Raw genomic sequence first — 13,774 nt, forward strand, 5'->3', positions numbered from 1 at the left:
CACCGTCACAGACACTTGGGTACCTGCTTCACACCAGGCAAAGCGGAGGTGAATCAGATGTGGCCCTGGCCTCCAGAGGCTTCCAGTCCAGTGGGAGAGACATTCACCACAATCACTAGTGACTTCCGGGGGGGCTGGGGGGGTGGGGAATAGCAGCAAATAAAAATTATGTAGAAGGAAAGCCAATTTCTAAGATGAGAAATGCTAGCTCTGGGCTCTGGTCCCCATTCTCAAAAAAAGAAAAAGAAAAAAGGACCAAGGAGAGGAGAGGCCTGGCTTCAAAGCCACCGAAGACACCCAGTTACCGGGCAGGCAGGATCCTGAGCATCACCCAGGTGCTAAGAACCTGGGGCAGAGCCACAGAGACAGGCCCTAACTTCAAGGAAACTAGGCGGAATCACACAGAACTTCAATCCACAGAGCGGAGCTCTAGAGGCTGTCTCAGCCCAGCAACTAGTACAGCGCCTGGCAAAGGGAGACATGCAACCAAGGAATTTGTGGATGAATGAAGAATGGCAGGGCCTTGAGAAGGCAGAAAAGATATGCTGGGAAAAGAGCCCAGTCATAAAGGGAAACTTGCCCTCTGAGCAAGCAAAGGAGCGTCGGGCACCCTGGGTGGAAGACGCTGCGTGTGCAAAGGCACAATGATGCAAGGGAACATGGCATATCCAGGGAACTCTGAGAAGCCCCTCTGCTCATGCTTGAGGGAAAAGGGGTGTCATGCGCAAAGGCGCTAAGCCCACAGGGCCCTGGGCCCAGCTGGGGAGCATGAGCTGCATCCTGAAGCCGAGGAGAGAGCAGGGATGTCCAGGCACCAGTGCAGGAGGGCCAACTCACATTTCAGAACAAGAACTCCGACAGCACTTTTGATTCACATCCCAGTGCCTCCAGTTTCCAGGTGAAGAAACTGAGGACTTAAGTAGGTTCCACACTTGCCTGAGGTCCAGTGGCTGCATGATGTCCATCCCTGGCTTCTATCCCATGGCCCCTTTCAACACACCCTGTTCCTGTCCTGAGAGCTCTCATTCCATTACCTAAATACTCCCCAGATGCGGCTGAGGCTCTTCTGGATGGATCTGCACAAACAGTGGTGCAGCTCTGGGGCCTGGGAGGGCCTTCACCTGCCTGAGCCCCAGCTTCTTCCTCCTGTGAAAGATGGGGGAATGGATGCTAAACCCAGACAGCTGCTGCGCAAATCAAATGAAGATGTGTGTAACTTTGGCGCGCTACCCGCAGCCCGTAAGCCCTCCAAGGATGTCAGACTAGTTATTATTCACTCATTCAAACATACTGGAGTGTCTACAATGTGCCGCTCTGCTTAGAAAGAGCAGAATGAAGGAGAGGGAGCTGAAGACCACCACGACAAAAATGGACAGAGTGTTCCCCACAGTGGACAGTGACGGGGTCTGAGGCCTTTGGCCTACAAAGGGAAGGGGTTGGGTAAGCAAGGAAGAGATTAAAGCCATGATGTTTTATGCAGTGTTCGGCTGCCTGGAGATAAAACCAGAAAGCCGGTCGGGAAAGGGGTTGGGAAAATGGAATGCAAACTGCTCTACCCTCCAAAGCTCTGGGACTGAAAAATTAGGTCTACCTGACATCCGTGCGTGGAGATGGGACACAGCTTCGACCCTGGTTCCAGCCTTCCCAAGGCACAGTTTATGAGATCACTGTTCAGGAAGGTTCTGGTCTGGTCACAAGGATCTGCTATCTCTCCTGTGGCTGGCCGGGGACAGGCACAAGAGAGTAATACTCTCTTGTAATACACAAGAGAGTAATACACAGTCTCGGGCAGTAAGGGGGTCATGGACAGTGTTACTGTGGACTGAAGAACCGTATGGACTTGAGGTCTTAGGAGGTGTGCTGGTTGTGCAGTAAAGTTTTGTGGCTGGGGGAACTGGAAGGCTTCGGTGGGTTGAGGCATATGCACATGAGCAGCCATGGCCAGTAGCCACCAGCAATGACAATGGCCAGCCTTCTTGGATCTGGGCCAGCAGGCCAGTCCCTCAAGGACCCACAACACAGTTCGTTCTTATCAATACCACCTACTAATGTATTTGGCACATAAATTCAAGATGGCACCTGCCAAATACAAAAAGGCCCAATCAAGCGGGAACACAGGGTGTGTACTAAAGAGATGTAGAAGGCAAGGCCCCTTTTCCTAGGATGGGCAAAGGAAAGAACAAGAAGGAACAGCTGTGGTCTCCAAGAAATAAGTCAGCTGTCTACCCTACCCAATCAATTAAGCCAGATTCAGAAAAAAACAGCAACCCATTTTGCCTCGAGTGTTAAGTCAACCAGCATTACCCCGGTGGCTTTCAAAGACCAACACAGCGTGTGTCATAGGCAAACACCCCATACAATCACTGGTTTCCTCCAAAATTACACCCGGCACCTTCCAGGGGGCTGGGAATAAAAACAGACAGATTCCCTGCCTTCTGGGATAATACTGATAAATAATGACTTACACTCCACAGGTCTGTTCACTGAACCCTAGCCTACGATTTTCAAGGAACTCAGGCGGAGACTCCAGGCTTCCAGGACAAGGAAAAGGCAAGGTATCTGAATTATTAGAACAAAATAACAGGGAGGGCAGAGAAGAGAGGTCCAGGGTCCTTAAACCTCCCCCACCCCATCCCAGCACAGGGAACCAATGGTCAGCCGTGGAGCAAGTCAATTAAGCTCCCAGAGGATCTAAAATTACTCTTTAGTTGACAAAGGAAAAAAAAATAGGCCCCCAAAACTCTGCCTCTAGGGCTTAATTAGCTCTGTAAAAGGTCAAGAGATGCACAGATAACAGGTACTTTTGCCAAAAAAGGAGAAAAGTAAACTACTCCTGGAAACAGACAAGATCCATGTCCCCAGCCTCCAGGACCCCTCCAGCAGGTGGGGCTGGGAGCCAGGCCCTGGAAACCAGTTCCTCCAGCAGGGCAGGATGCCAAGGCATCCTGTTGGAATGAGGTTCCCCATCTTCCCTGGATAAGGTGGTGCTCCAGCCTCCTGTCCCAGCCTGCTTGCCAGACCCTGTCCCAACAGGCAGGAGAGGACTGATCCTGGCCTCACCTGCTGTACTACCTGCCTTCAGGCAAGCTGAGGGCAGGGAGAAGGCCTGCAGAGGCGGTGGGTGGTTGGGGGAGAGGCTCCATCTTGGATTCCAGAAGCCTGGATTCCGGTGACAGCTGAGCCTTGAAGTGAATTCATCCAGTTCTAGAGGTGAAATGTACTGACCCTGCAAGGCCTACAGAAACCGTCTAACCCTAGTTCTACCCATAAGAAGGCTGCAAAGACTGAGGGGAGGGAACTGGCAAAAACGAGAGTCACCCCCCTTCAGGCTAGCATGGGCCCACCTCAGCAGGATAAACACGTGGGGTGCGGCAGGTATGCCTCTGTGCTCCCCCGTAAGACTTACTATCGCTTATTGAAAGGTATCATGCTAAGCGTTTTACAAGAACCATCTCATTTAATCCTCAAGCATGCTTGCTGAATGTGCTTTCCCCCGAATGAGGAGCTGGGATAAGTAAGGGGGGAGGTGGGATACCGGAACTTGTTTCTTGGAGATCACAGCTGTCCCTTCTTGTTCTTCCTTTTACTCATCCTAGGTCCCACTCTTCCAAGTCAGAGCTTTTCTTTTCAAATACCCCTGAATTCCTGTGGTTAGTGACCAAGAAAGCTAGCATTCACGCTCAGGTCTACGGCTCCAAAGCCCCAGCCAGCTCACGGACCCCAGACATGGGGACAGACTCTCAACAGTCTTCAAGCCGTGGACAGAGCCCCGTCTGAACAAAACCTGTCTTCGGCAATCAGGGAAGGATGAGGCAATCAGGGAAGGGGTCTGCCCCTTCCAGACAGTCCCCTGGCAGGGCCCCATTCCCTTGCCAGCCTCTGTGCCACCACAGGGGCCGCTGCGGTTTCTGGCAACCCCCACTGATGACAGCCCTAGTCCCTGCCCTAGGAACAGTGCTCACTCCGGGATCTCGCGGGTCAGACGGAGAAAGAGCAGCAGCCCCAACCCTCAAGGCCAGTGTCCGTCCCCAGGACACTCCCTAAAAACCCTGCCAGGCTGCAGCTTCACTCACCCACCTGGCATTCCGTCCCCGAGGCAATCGAGGCAGGCCCGATGGGGAGCGAGCCGAGGAGAAAACCGGCCTGATTTATAGAATTTACCAAATAAGCCCGTTTTTCACCAAGTCCCAGTGCTTTGGGGAAAACTCTAGGTTTTTAGGAGAGGTAGATTAATGGCAAGGAGTTAATGGGGCAGTGATATATCCTGCCTGAAATTTTTTGAAAAGTTCTGTGTTGAGGCGTCCAAGTCCAGTGGACCTGCTGTGATTTAGTATGGCAGCCCCCGAGAACAGGCAGGCCCACTACATCTGTAAATCTGCTAAACGAGGTCGTTTCTGGAGGGCGGTTTACAAGATATATGGCCTGACGTGTTGCCAAACTTCCCAGCTAGCTGAGCCCCAAATGTGAAGACAACGGGAGAGCCAGGGCACAGAGTCGGCCCCCCTCTTCTAGGAGGTGGGAAAAAACGGGAGCAGCCGATGCTGGGGAACTAAGGAAAGCTGAACTTAACTTCTCTGGCTTCCTGGTCAGGGCAGGGAGAGTTGGGGGTTCGAGAACAAAAGGACTACAGAGAGTAGAGGCGAGAGGGAATTCAGACATCACCTGCTGTGGCACCGTCTTATCAATGGGAAGACAGAGCCTCAGATACTGGCATACAAGGCAACCCAGTGTCTTGAACCAGGATGTGACTCTACGTGGGCAACCATCCCTGCCCACCCCTCCAAACCCCAGCCAGATCCCCACAGCCCAGGCCTGCCCTTTTCTCAAAACGCCTCTGGTCTCACAGGGAGAAGACAGGATGGCATCATGCTTCTCTGGCTCATTTGGGAGCTACAGACATTGCCTGAATGAAGGCAGACAGAGTCACTGACAGTGGAACCCTCCTCCTCTCCAACAATCCCTTGGGGCCACGCCAAATCTCTCCGTAGGACATACCCGATCACGACCGTGATCATCGTCCCAAGGCGAGATGCTCCCTCACTCTGTAGCTCCCACTGATGTGAAAGTCCGTATCAGATCAATTACAACACCATCATTCCCCATTACCTTTGCTGGAGGATTCGATTACTGGATTAATTTATAATCTGACTTCCTTGTTGTTTTTTGCCTATTGCTCTCTTTATACCAAAATCACATGTAATAGAACTTAATCAAACGGTCCAAAAAGGTGTTTGAATGTCTCTACCGCTGATGTCAATTCATTACAGGCATTACTGCTTCTCCTCTGATTTTCTCCACACTCCTCACCTTACTCTGAAATCCCTAGAACCAAACCCTTATCTGTGGACTTAACACAGTGGCAAAGATAATCCAAGGGAAAGTCCTGCTTGACATCAGGGCTGTGCTTTCCAGTGGATTTCCAGGGCCTACCCCAGCCATCCGGGACACCTCCACGCGATGGCTCAGCGGGCACTGACTGGGAAATGGGCACAGAGGGCTAGGGGCACAGAGGGCACAGACGCTGGGTCCCTTTCTGGGAGAGGGTGCTGCTGTGGCTGCAGCAGTGGGCTCAAACTCTCCAATCTCCCTCCTGGAGCTCACGGTAATCTGATGATCGCAGTGGATAATTAGAGTCTCTTATCAAAACAATTAGCGGATGAATGAACAGCCAGTTCTGTCTCCAACACAACTGCACAAGAGCAGCAAGGCGGGGGAGGCAGAGGCAGGGGAAATGACGAACTGCAGCCACCCGCCATCCTGCCCGCGCCTGGGGACAGGCGGTCCAATTCTAAAGCAGCCACACGCTGCCCCAGCCTCACCTCCATCTCCTCCGCACGCCCATCCCACCAGCATCTGCCCAGAGGGCCCTCCCCAAGTGCCTTCCCTTTTCCAGCAGGGCCGGGCTCCTAACCCTCCTACTCAGGGAAGTATCAGACTCGCCCTCCTCCACCCTCTTCCCTGCAAAGTTTTGTGCACACTCTCTATTTACTCAGGCTGGGACACCCCAGGGCAGCACGCAGAGCTCTTTCTGTATGTGGCTCCTGGCACCCAGTAGGGGCTCCAGAAATATCCATGGAGCGAGCGAGCGAGCGCGCAAGCCGGCCTGCTTCTCTTCCTCACAACTGACTACAAACTGTTTCATGGGAATACCCAGGCTGTTCCACCCAGTGCCCCCGTCTGCAATTTCATTAGCTAATGTTTAAAATTCAAAGCTCCTCCATCATTCCCGTGTCTCCCCATCTGTAAACGGGCCTGTGGGTCCAATACCATTTGTTTCCACTGGCGAAAATACACAAGGATTAGCCAGAAAGCCCTCTGGAAACATAATCCGAAGTAGCCTGGATCGTAGGGTGGGAACAACTTGCCAGAAGAGGTGGTCCTCCTGTGTTTGGTTTTTGGACCTCGGAAATGGGGCCAAGGAGAAGGTGGGGGACAAGATGATGTCTATGGAGCTCTCACCAAGAGGTGACCTGGGGGAATAGCCCCTGGTTTCTAAACACGACTCAGACACGTGGAGGTGAGGGCACACCATCTTGGGCCCGGCCTCTCTAGGGTCTTATCACAGCATCACCCCAACAGCGATACATTCTGGGGTGTGCTGATATGATGGGGTGCCCCCGCCCTGTTCCTAGTGTTCAGCAGAAAAGACAGGGAAAAGGAAAGAAAGAGAAGAGGAAAAGGCCGGACCCAAAGCAGAGTTCTCCAACTGCTTTTGTTTTCCATCGCGTTCCTTTCAAGGTCTGGGTTCTGCTAAGCCCCCGAAAGCCACGGCATCATCTGTCCGATGATGTCCGCTTCCCCCTTTGCAATCTGCCGCCCTGCCCGCTCCTGACAGCCATCAATCACTCTGTAATGTGCTGACCCCAAGGCTCAGGGGACGGAATTTTCAAGTCAAATGTAGCCGTTAACATAAATAAAGCATTGCCCTGGATTTCTTTCTTTCTTTCTCTCTCTCTCTTGCTCTCTTTCTCTTTTATGATTCTGCAGCTGCTGCTGGGGACTCGGTAGGCAACAAAAGTGAGGGCAGACAGGCAGAGTGGAATGGCAATTCTACTTTTCTGAGTCATAACAATTATGACGTTGTGATAAGAAACATTTTCTATGAATTTTTAAGCACCAGTTATCCTGTTTTGCAATTGTCCCTGGGGAAGGAAGGACAGATTCAATGGGACTGAGGGCTACAAGCCAACTGTCCTCAGCGAGGCAGACCCCGGGGTCCCTCCCGCAGCCCACCCCGGCGTGCCCCTCTAGCTGGGGCTCACTCTACATCTTAAAGAAAGCAGTGTCCTTTAAGCACATTTACATGCAAACGGCTTCCATGTACCAAATATAGTTCCGTAAGCCAGCGTTTATTTTTAAACATGAAGAAGAGTCTCCCATAATAAAGCTCATGATAAATGTTATGATCCTCAAAATGGTTTGTAGGGGAAGAGGAAGAGCGACTCGGGGACTGGGCGGGAGAACGGAAGCTCTTCCCCTGGAGCCTCCCCTTCTGCTGTCCGGTCATCCGGACTTCTGTCCAGGCGGTCGGCCCTGCCCTCCCCTCCTCTCTCCTGTGCTCTGTGAGCAACACACTGGGGCCCAGCAAGGGGGTGATCGGCACACGCGAGGTCCACGATGCCAAAGGGACAGTCCTCGGGGATGTAACCCACCAGAGACAGAAGAGGGCAGGGGCCCGCCAAGAGCCAGGTGTCTGCCAGAGCTCTGTTCACATGCTACGACCAGCACCGCTGAGTCGCAGGCCAGGCCCACCTGAGACCATAGAGCAAGGTGACTAAAAGCTTCTGGCTCAGCTGCTGATCTTCTATATGGCCCTGGCCAAGTCACAGCACCTCATCTCTATACATGGTGGAGGCTGGTGTAGACAGCATCCTCCAGGTTCATTTCAGGCCTAACTGAGCATGACTACCTGTCAAACCAGAAGCCAGCCCTCCCCCCCTCCCCCGAAGCTCTCCCTCAGGCAGAAGGCAGCTTTGCCCCCTGGGGTTTCTAAGTTCTTCAACCAGTGTAACAATCAATGTCTTGACGTCCTCACTCGCCATCTTGAAAACCCCTTGGGTTCCTCCAGCTCCTTCTGAGAGGGAGAAATCAACCGCTGGATTGCCAGGGTATCTTTATAAAAAGCCACACACAATGACAAAAGGATATAAACCCCACAGACTGATCTGATGGCATCTCCCTCACCTATAGTTCAATCCCCCTCCAGAATCTTCACTGAGCTTCGAAGGTGCCATTACCCAACCTTGGAATTGCGATGCCCCGTACCACCACAAGAATGGGGGGCTCCCCTGACCCCACCAGGCCTAACTTCCTCCAAGTTCTACTGGCACAGGGAGCCAGTGTTTGCCTGTCTTGGAAACCCAGGGCTGGAACGTACATTTTCCCTCCCTAGATCCTCTGGCTGGTGGGTTTTCACGGGAAGTGAGAAGGGTCCCCATATGGAAGCAGCTAGAAGCCAGTGCCTGTTTCACAAGTCCAACAGTAAAGTTCCAAAAAATATTCTGGAAACTCTCTGTACAGCTTTAGCAGACTCAAAGCTGGGGAAACAAATGTATCTCCCGGACTTCCGGAAGAAAGGGACTTCGAGAGCCTAGTCCCCAGGCCCCACCAAAACTCTGCTCCTGGAAGAGAGATGGACACACCATCAAAGGCAGGAGGGTGGCGGGGAGTCTGAATGTGCCTGTGACCCCGAGAGTGAATGATTCGGTTCAAGGCAGACACATTAAAAAGGCTGCATATTTATCTTTCTGACATTTTAAAATATGCTATAGAAAGCAAAATCTTAAATCAAGGTGCATTTTTAAAGACGTGTTGTACCAGGGACAAAACCGCTTCCTTTCTCCCTTCAAGGAGCATGCCTGCTGTGGAGCAAGGATTACTGCATGTGACAGAGGCTGGGCCTCCTGCACAATCGATATTGAGTTATGCTTCGGAGGCAGCCAGACAGCCGGCCAGGCTGGAGCTCACAACCACGCTCGGTCCGTTGTCAGAGCCCCTGCCTCCAACCCGGGCCCCCAGGCTTATTAGCCCAGGCCCCATGCAGGGAAGCCGAACTCACCTCCAGCAGGCCACAGGCACTGCGAGGGCTCACCAGAAACATTTTTCCAGACTGAATTCAGGGATCCAGCTCCCTGTCAACTGTTCCAAGGCACAGTCCCAAGCAGGGAGCCCCTCATCCCCACCGCCCCGACCCTGCTTCTTAGGAATCTGGATGCCATGGCAGCAATGTGCTACGCCAAACAGCTGCCCCAGCTTCACCTCCCTCAGGACCAGGGAAGGCGATGGCCTTGGTGGCTGTCCTCCTCACCCCACCGTTCACATGAGGCTGTAGGGCTGGGCAGGCAAGGGAGAGGACGCCTGCATTACTTTTTGGGTGGATTTTGGTCAAATGTCGCATAAGCTAGGGGAGAGCCTTCAACATACAGTAAGGAACTTCCCAAACGACCAGGTTTACACCCGCTGCCAGCACACCGATGCATACACAGCACGGCCTGGTTATAAAAGTATCCCAGTTCAGATATCATATGGTCCCTAATGCACACATACCAGAACTCTGAACCAAAGGAGAAAAGAGACCTGCATCAATCCCTCGCTGCAGGCAGCCCCCAAAGTAAAGAGGGCAGACATGACGACCTACAGGAAACTGCTCTCAAGGGTTGTCATTGGTGGGCTCTCCATCACACCTGAGCCAGAGGGAGACCTGGGCCAAACTCTACTGTCAACGGAAAAGAACAACAATCAATAAACTGCGGCCACCACAGAGGGAGGGCTGCCCCAAGCAATGGTGCCAGGCGAGTGAGGATTGGTGGTGACCGCGAGGGAGAGGTTACCAACCCCACCTTACCTTACAGCCCCACCTTCCCCTGCAGTTCAAAGGGGAGTTAATAATGCACCCCCCCCCCACCCCGCGGGGGTCATCCAGCACAGCTCTCCACGTGCCTCCTCCGAGACCACCCATCTGTCCCTGTGTCATTCACCCTGGTGGTTACCTAATTCTTCCCAGAATTGAGTCTAAGATGTTACCAGCCATCAGCCTACCAGCAGTCTCTTGAGGTGAAGAGGGAGAGCAAGGCTGACCCCCTTCCTTTTTCCCAAGGAACATCCTCTCCACCATTACAGGTCATCTCACCTCTCCCTGGTCATCGTCCACTAGAGTGAACAGAGGTACTCAATGCCCTCTGCCCGTCACGCCCATGGTGAGGATACAAGTTCTATCTGCTGACACAGATCAGATGTCAACATAACCGAAGGCCCCAACCTTGTGCCATCAAAGCATTCCTCCCCCCAAGCCTAAATGTGAAGGACACAACCAGCTCAGAAATCCCCCAGGACAGGCTCCCACCCATAGCAATACGAGGGGGCAAAGGCACACCATTAACAGAGGGCCAACGCACCTCACCTTGAACTGTGCCACCTCTCCAGAGCACCCAACTCTGTGTGGGGAATCGCCATACTAGCAGTGGGGACGGGGTCCTGGGATGCCTGCTAAGGCAGAGCTTGGGAACAATGAAGAATCAGCTAATTACAGTCACTGAAGGCACTGTTAAATGGTTTATTAAACTTTGCAAAGAAAAATACATCAACATCCATCAGTGCAAATGCTTTTCTATACATCAAGCCTTTGAAAATTTCCTCATTCTAAGTAGAAATAAACCTTCATACGTGTGTTCGCACCTAAGCATACGTCCCAATAAGATGACCTCTGTACGTAAAGTCGCCTATATAGAAAGAAGCACAGGTATGTGCCTGGCTGGACAGACAAAGGCATATTATCTGGGTGAGGGCACATTATACCATGGAAGTGTGTCCATGCATGTACACAATACTTAGACCAGATGCTGAATCATTTCCAGATGCTACCGCCTAGGACAGCCTTTGTTAAGGAAGAAGGGAAAAAAAGCTTGCCCTTCACATCCAGATACTTGGATTTGGGTTACACAAAACAGGATTAGTTCAGAAAACAGTGCAATTTCACAGCCAAGGCAAAAGCCGAAAAACGAAAATCGTGTAAACAGCTGACAGGACTATAGGACTGAGCAGTCACAAGAGGCCAGGGGGCTCCTGGTTTAACTCTAACTCCCCTCCCTCCATCTCACACATGTGGTCTCACATGGAGTAGAGGGTCCCTCGGGCCTAATAAGAGGGCTGGCATTCCTCCCACGACAAAATCCGGTGGCATCCAACGCAGGGAAGAGGTCACAAGATCTGGCTCCTACCTGTGCCTGGCTGTCATGCCTGCCCAAGGCCATGCCAATCAGCTGGCCAACCCTCCACCAGGAACCTCTCTACCCTGGGCAGCTGCCACCAAGGACAAGCAGTGTCACCCACAGCATGGGTGCAAAGAAAGAGGAAGAATTGGCAGAGAAGAGGCCAAGGACGGTGCGGTCCCTTGCCCCAAGTGCCCACCAGCACCCAACCAGGGCACCAGACCTCTGATGAAGCCAGAACTCTAAACACATGCATGCCCTATACCCCCCAACACAGGCCTTTCCCACCAGCCCACGCCACCTTGCCCTTCCCAAGAGCCTCCAACCACAGGTCCACGTGGGTCTCACTCACTCTCTTGAAAATCATTTTTCACAGACCTGCAGGGCTGGAAGGTCCAAATCATCTGATCTCCCAGATGAGAAACCAGGGCTCAGAAAGGTTAAGCAACTTGCCCAAGGTCACACATCTCACAAGTGGAAGAAGAGCTGTGACTGGATCCCAAAGCTGCCTAGCTAAGCCCGCGCTCCTTCCACTCAGCTAAGTTCTTGTAAACCAGCTGCTGCTACCAGTCCTGGGAGGCAAAGGAAGTGACAACGGGGATAATCAGACACTGGCGGCCGAGGAAGGCGACAGCGGCAGTATGGGAAGGGAAGCCTGGGTGGGAGCCACAACCACTGCATCAGTCAGCCCTGCAGGGGAAGCAGCAGCAGAACTGAGATGTGAGGAAACCCAAAGTGGAGGAGGGGGCTGCAGAAGGGAGAGGACCGAGAATTTGGGGCCAAGAGACCTGGGTTCTAGTCCCGGCTCTGCCACTGACAGCCAGCCGTGCCTCGGCCAGGTCAAGGTGCAGCTGTGGGCCCTGTTTCCTCATTCGTACGATGAAAGGGCTGGACAAGATGATCTCGAAGGCCCCTTCACCCCCATTTCCAGTTTCCAGGGCCTGACTGTGCCTTCTGCCGTACGTGCTGGTTACATGGCCTCCGATAAGTCACTTCGCCTCTTTGTGCCTGAGACAAGGAGGTGACGGGCTCCCGGGGTTCCTTGGTAAGAACTCTGAGGAGGCCAGGTAAGCCCTGGCATCAGGAGGGACCAGAGCCTGCTGACTGGCTCCCCTGCCCTATAGCCAAAGCTACAGCAGGACAGGGGGCCCAAGTGGGAGTCAGATCTATCAGAGAGTCAGGCTGAATGCCCACAGGGGACCAGAGGGGACAAATAAAATGTGTCACTGCTGGCACTCGGGTCAGGAGGCGAGCAAACACACGCACACGCCTCCTCCCACGCAGCATTGTTCCCAGTGCCTCCGTCAGCAGTTCTGCCAGGCTTGACAGGCCGGGCTTCCTAATAGGGCAGGCTGGACCCGGCGGACACCCGGTCACTTCCCCTCTAGTGGTCCACGGGGACATGCCACTGCCTGGGGGTGGGGGATGTGCCAGGAAAGCTGGGCTTGTCCTCAACAAAGGACTGGGAGCCAGCCAGCTACACGGAGGGGCCCCGGGGAACTCTCGTGGCCTGCACAGGTGGTCCCCTCAGCCCTCCCGCCTCTTTGGGCATCCCTGAGGGGTGGGCAGTCACCCGGCAGTGGGGAGCTCACTACCTCCCTCAAGGGGCCTATTCCGTGACCACCTGGTGTCCAGATTCAGGAGAGCAGAAGCCTCGCCTATTTATACATCCACCCGCAGGCTGTGGTTCTGCCCTGGATCCAAACACAAGGGCGTCCTGCAGACAGGCTGCCTCAAAGAACAAAGAGCACAGCCGGCTCCTTCCCCACCCACCGCCCCCACGCTGGCCAGTCTGGTTCTCTCCAAGGCTGCGAGGCCTAGACAGCAACACCTCCAAGCCAGATCATCAGGGTTTGAATTCTGTATCTGCCACTCACAAGCTACGTCATTTTGGGCAACTTACTTAACCTCTCTGTGCCTCAGTTTCCTGATCTATAAAACAGAGCAGTAACGGAGTTGATACGTATAAATTCTTTAGCGCGGTGCCTGGCACACAGTGGGGACTGAACAAAAGTCAAGCATCATTAAAACTGCCTTCAAGCTAACCGCTAGTATTTCCTTTGGTATTTCTTTCTCATATGTATATAATATATATATATATATATATATATATATATATATATATGTAATATATAACATACATAATGTATAAAACATATAACGTATATTATATATATAACACATATATTTTTTATTACCCTTTACTTTTGGGGGGGGGGTGGGGAGAGAACTAGTGGGTGCGGGGCAGAGAGGGAGAAAGACAGAGGATCCAAAGCGGGCTCTGTGCTGTCAGCACAGATGCGAGGCTTGAACTCACGAACCGTGAGATCATGACCTGAGCCGAGGTCTGACACACAACCGACTAAGCCACCGAGGCACCCCTCCTTCGGCATTTCTTCATTCAGAATCTCTGCCATCTGCTGACCCTCTAGTTCGCTCCAGGTAGCACAGGCTCCGGGTTCCACCTCCTTGCAGTGTGACGCTGGGCAAGTAACTTAATCTCCCAAGCCTGGGTTGCCTCTTCCCAAAACAGGGGATCCTCTGCCCTACCTCAAAGGATGACTTTA

The 13,774-nt window shown here is 52.9% G+C and overlaps 1 protein-coding gene across 12 annotated transcripts in view; it reads right to left on the minus strand.

Annotated features, from left to right (window-relative positions):
* The window catches only part of SSBP3 (single stranded DNA binding protein 3), a 165,122-nt gene that overhangs the window by 82,371 nt on the left and 68,977 nt on the right, over positions 1–13,774 (minus strand). Inside the window, exon 1 of one of the 12 annotated variants that reach the window (XM_053214082.1) lies at positions 11,586–13,228. The exons of 10 other annotated variants lie outside the window; for them this stretch is intronic. The gene's annotated coding sequence lies outside the window, so the exon portion shown is untranslated. Of the gene's footprint in view, positions 1–11,585; positions 13,229–13,774 lie in introns of those variants that run through there. One more of the 12 variants, XM_053214084.1, reaches the window with a different exon arrangement.

The sequence above is a fragment of the Acinonyx jubatus genome, chromosome C1 (assembly GCF_027475565.1).
Source record: "Acinonyx jubatus isolate Ajub_Pintada_27869175 chromosome C1, VMU_Ajub_asm_v1.0, whole genome shotgun sequence".
NCBI lineage: Eukaryota > Metazoa > Chordata > Mammalia > Carnivora > Felidae > Acinonyx > Acinonyx jubatus.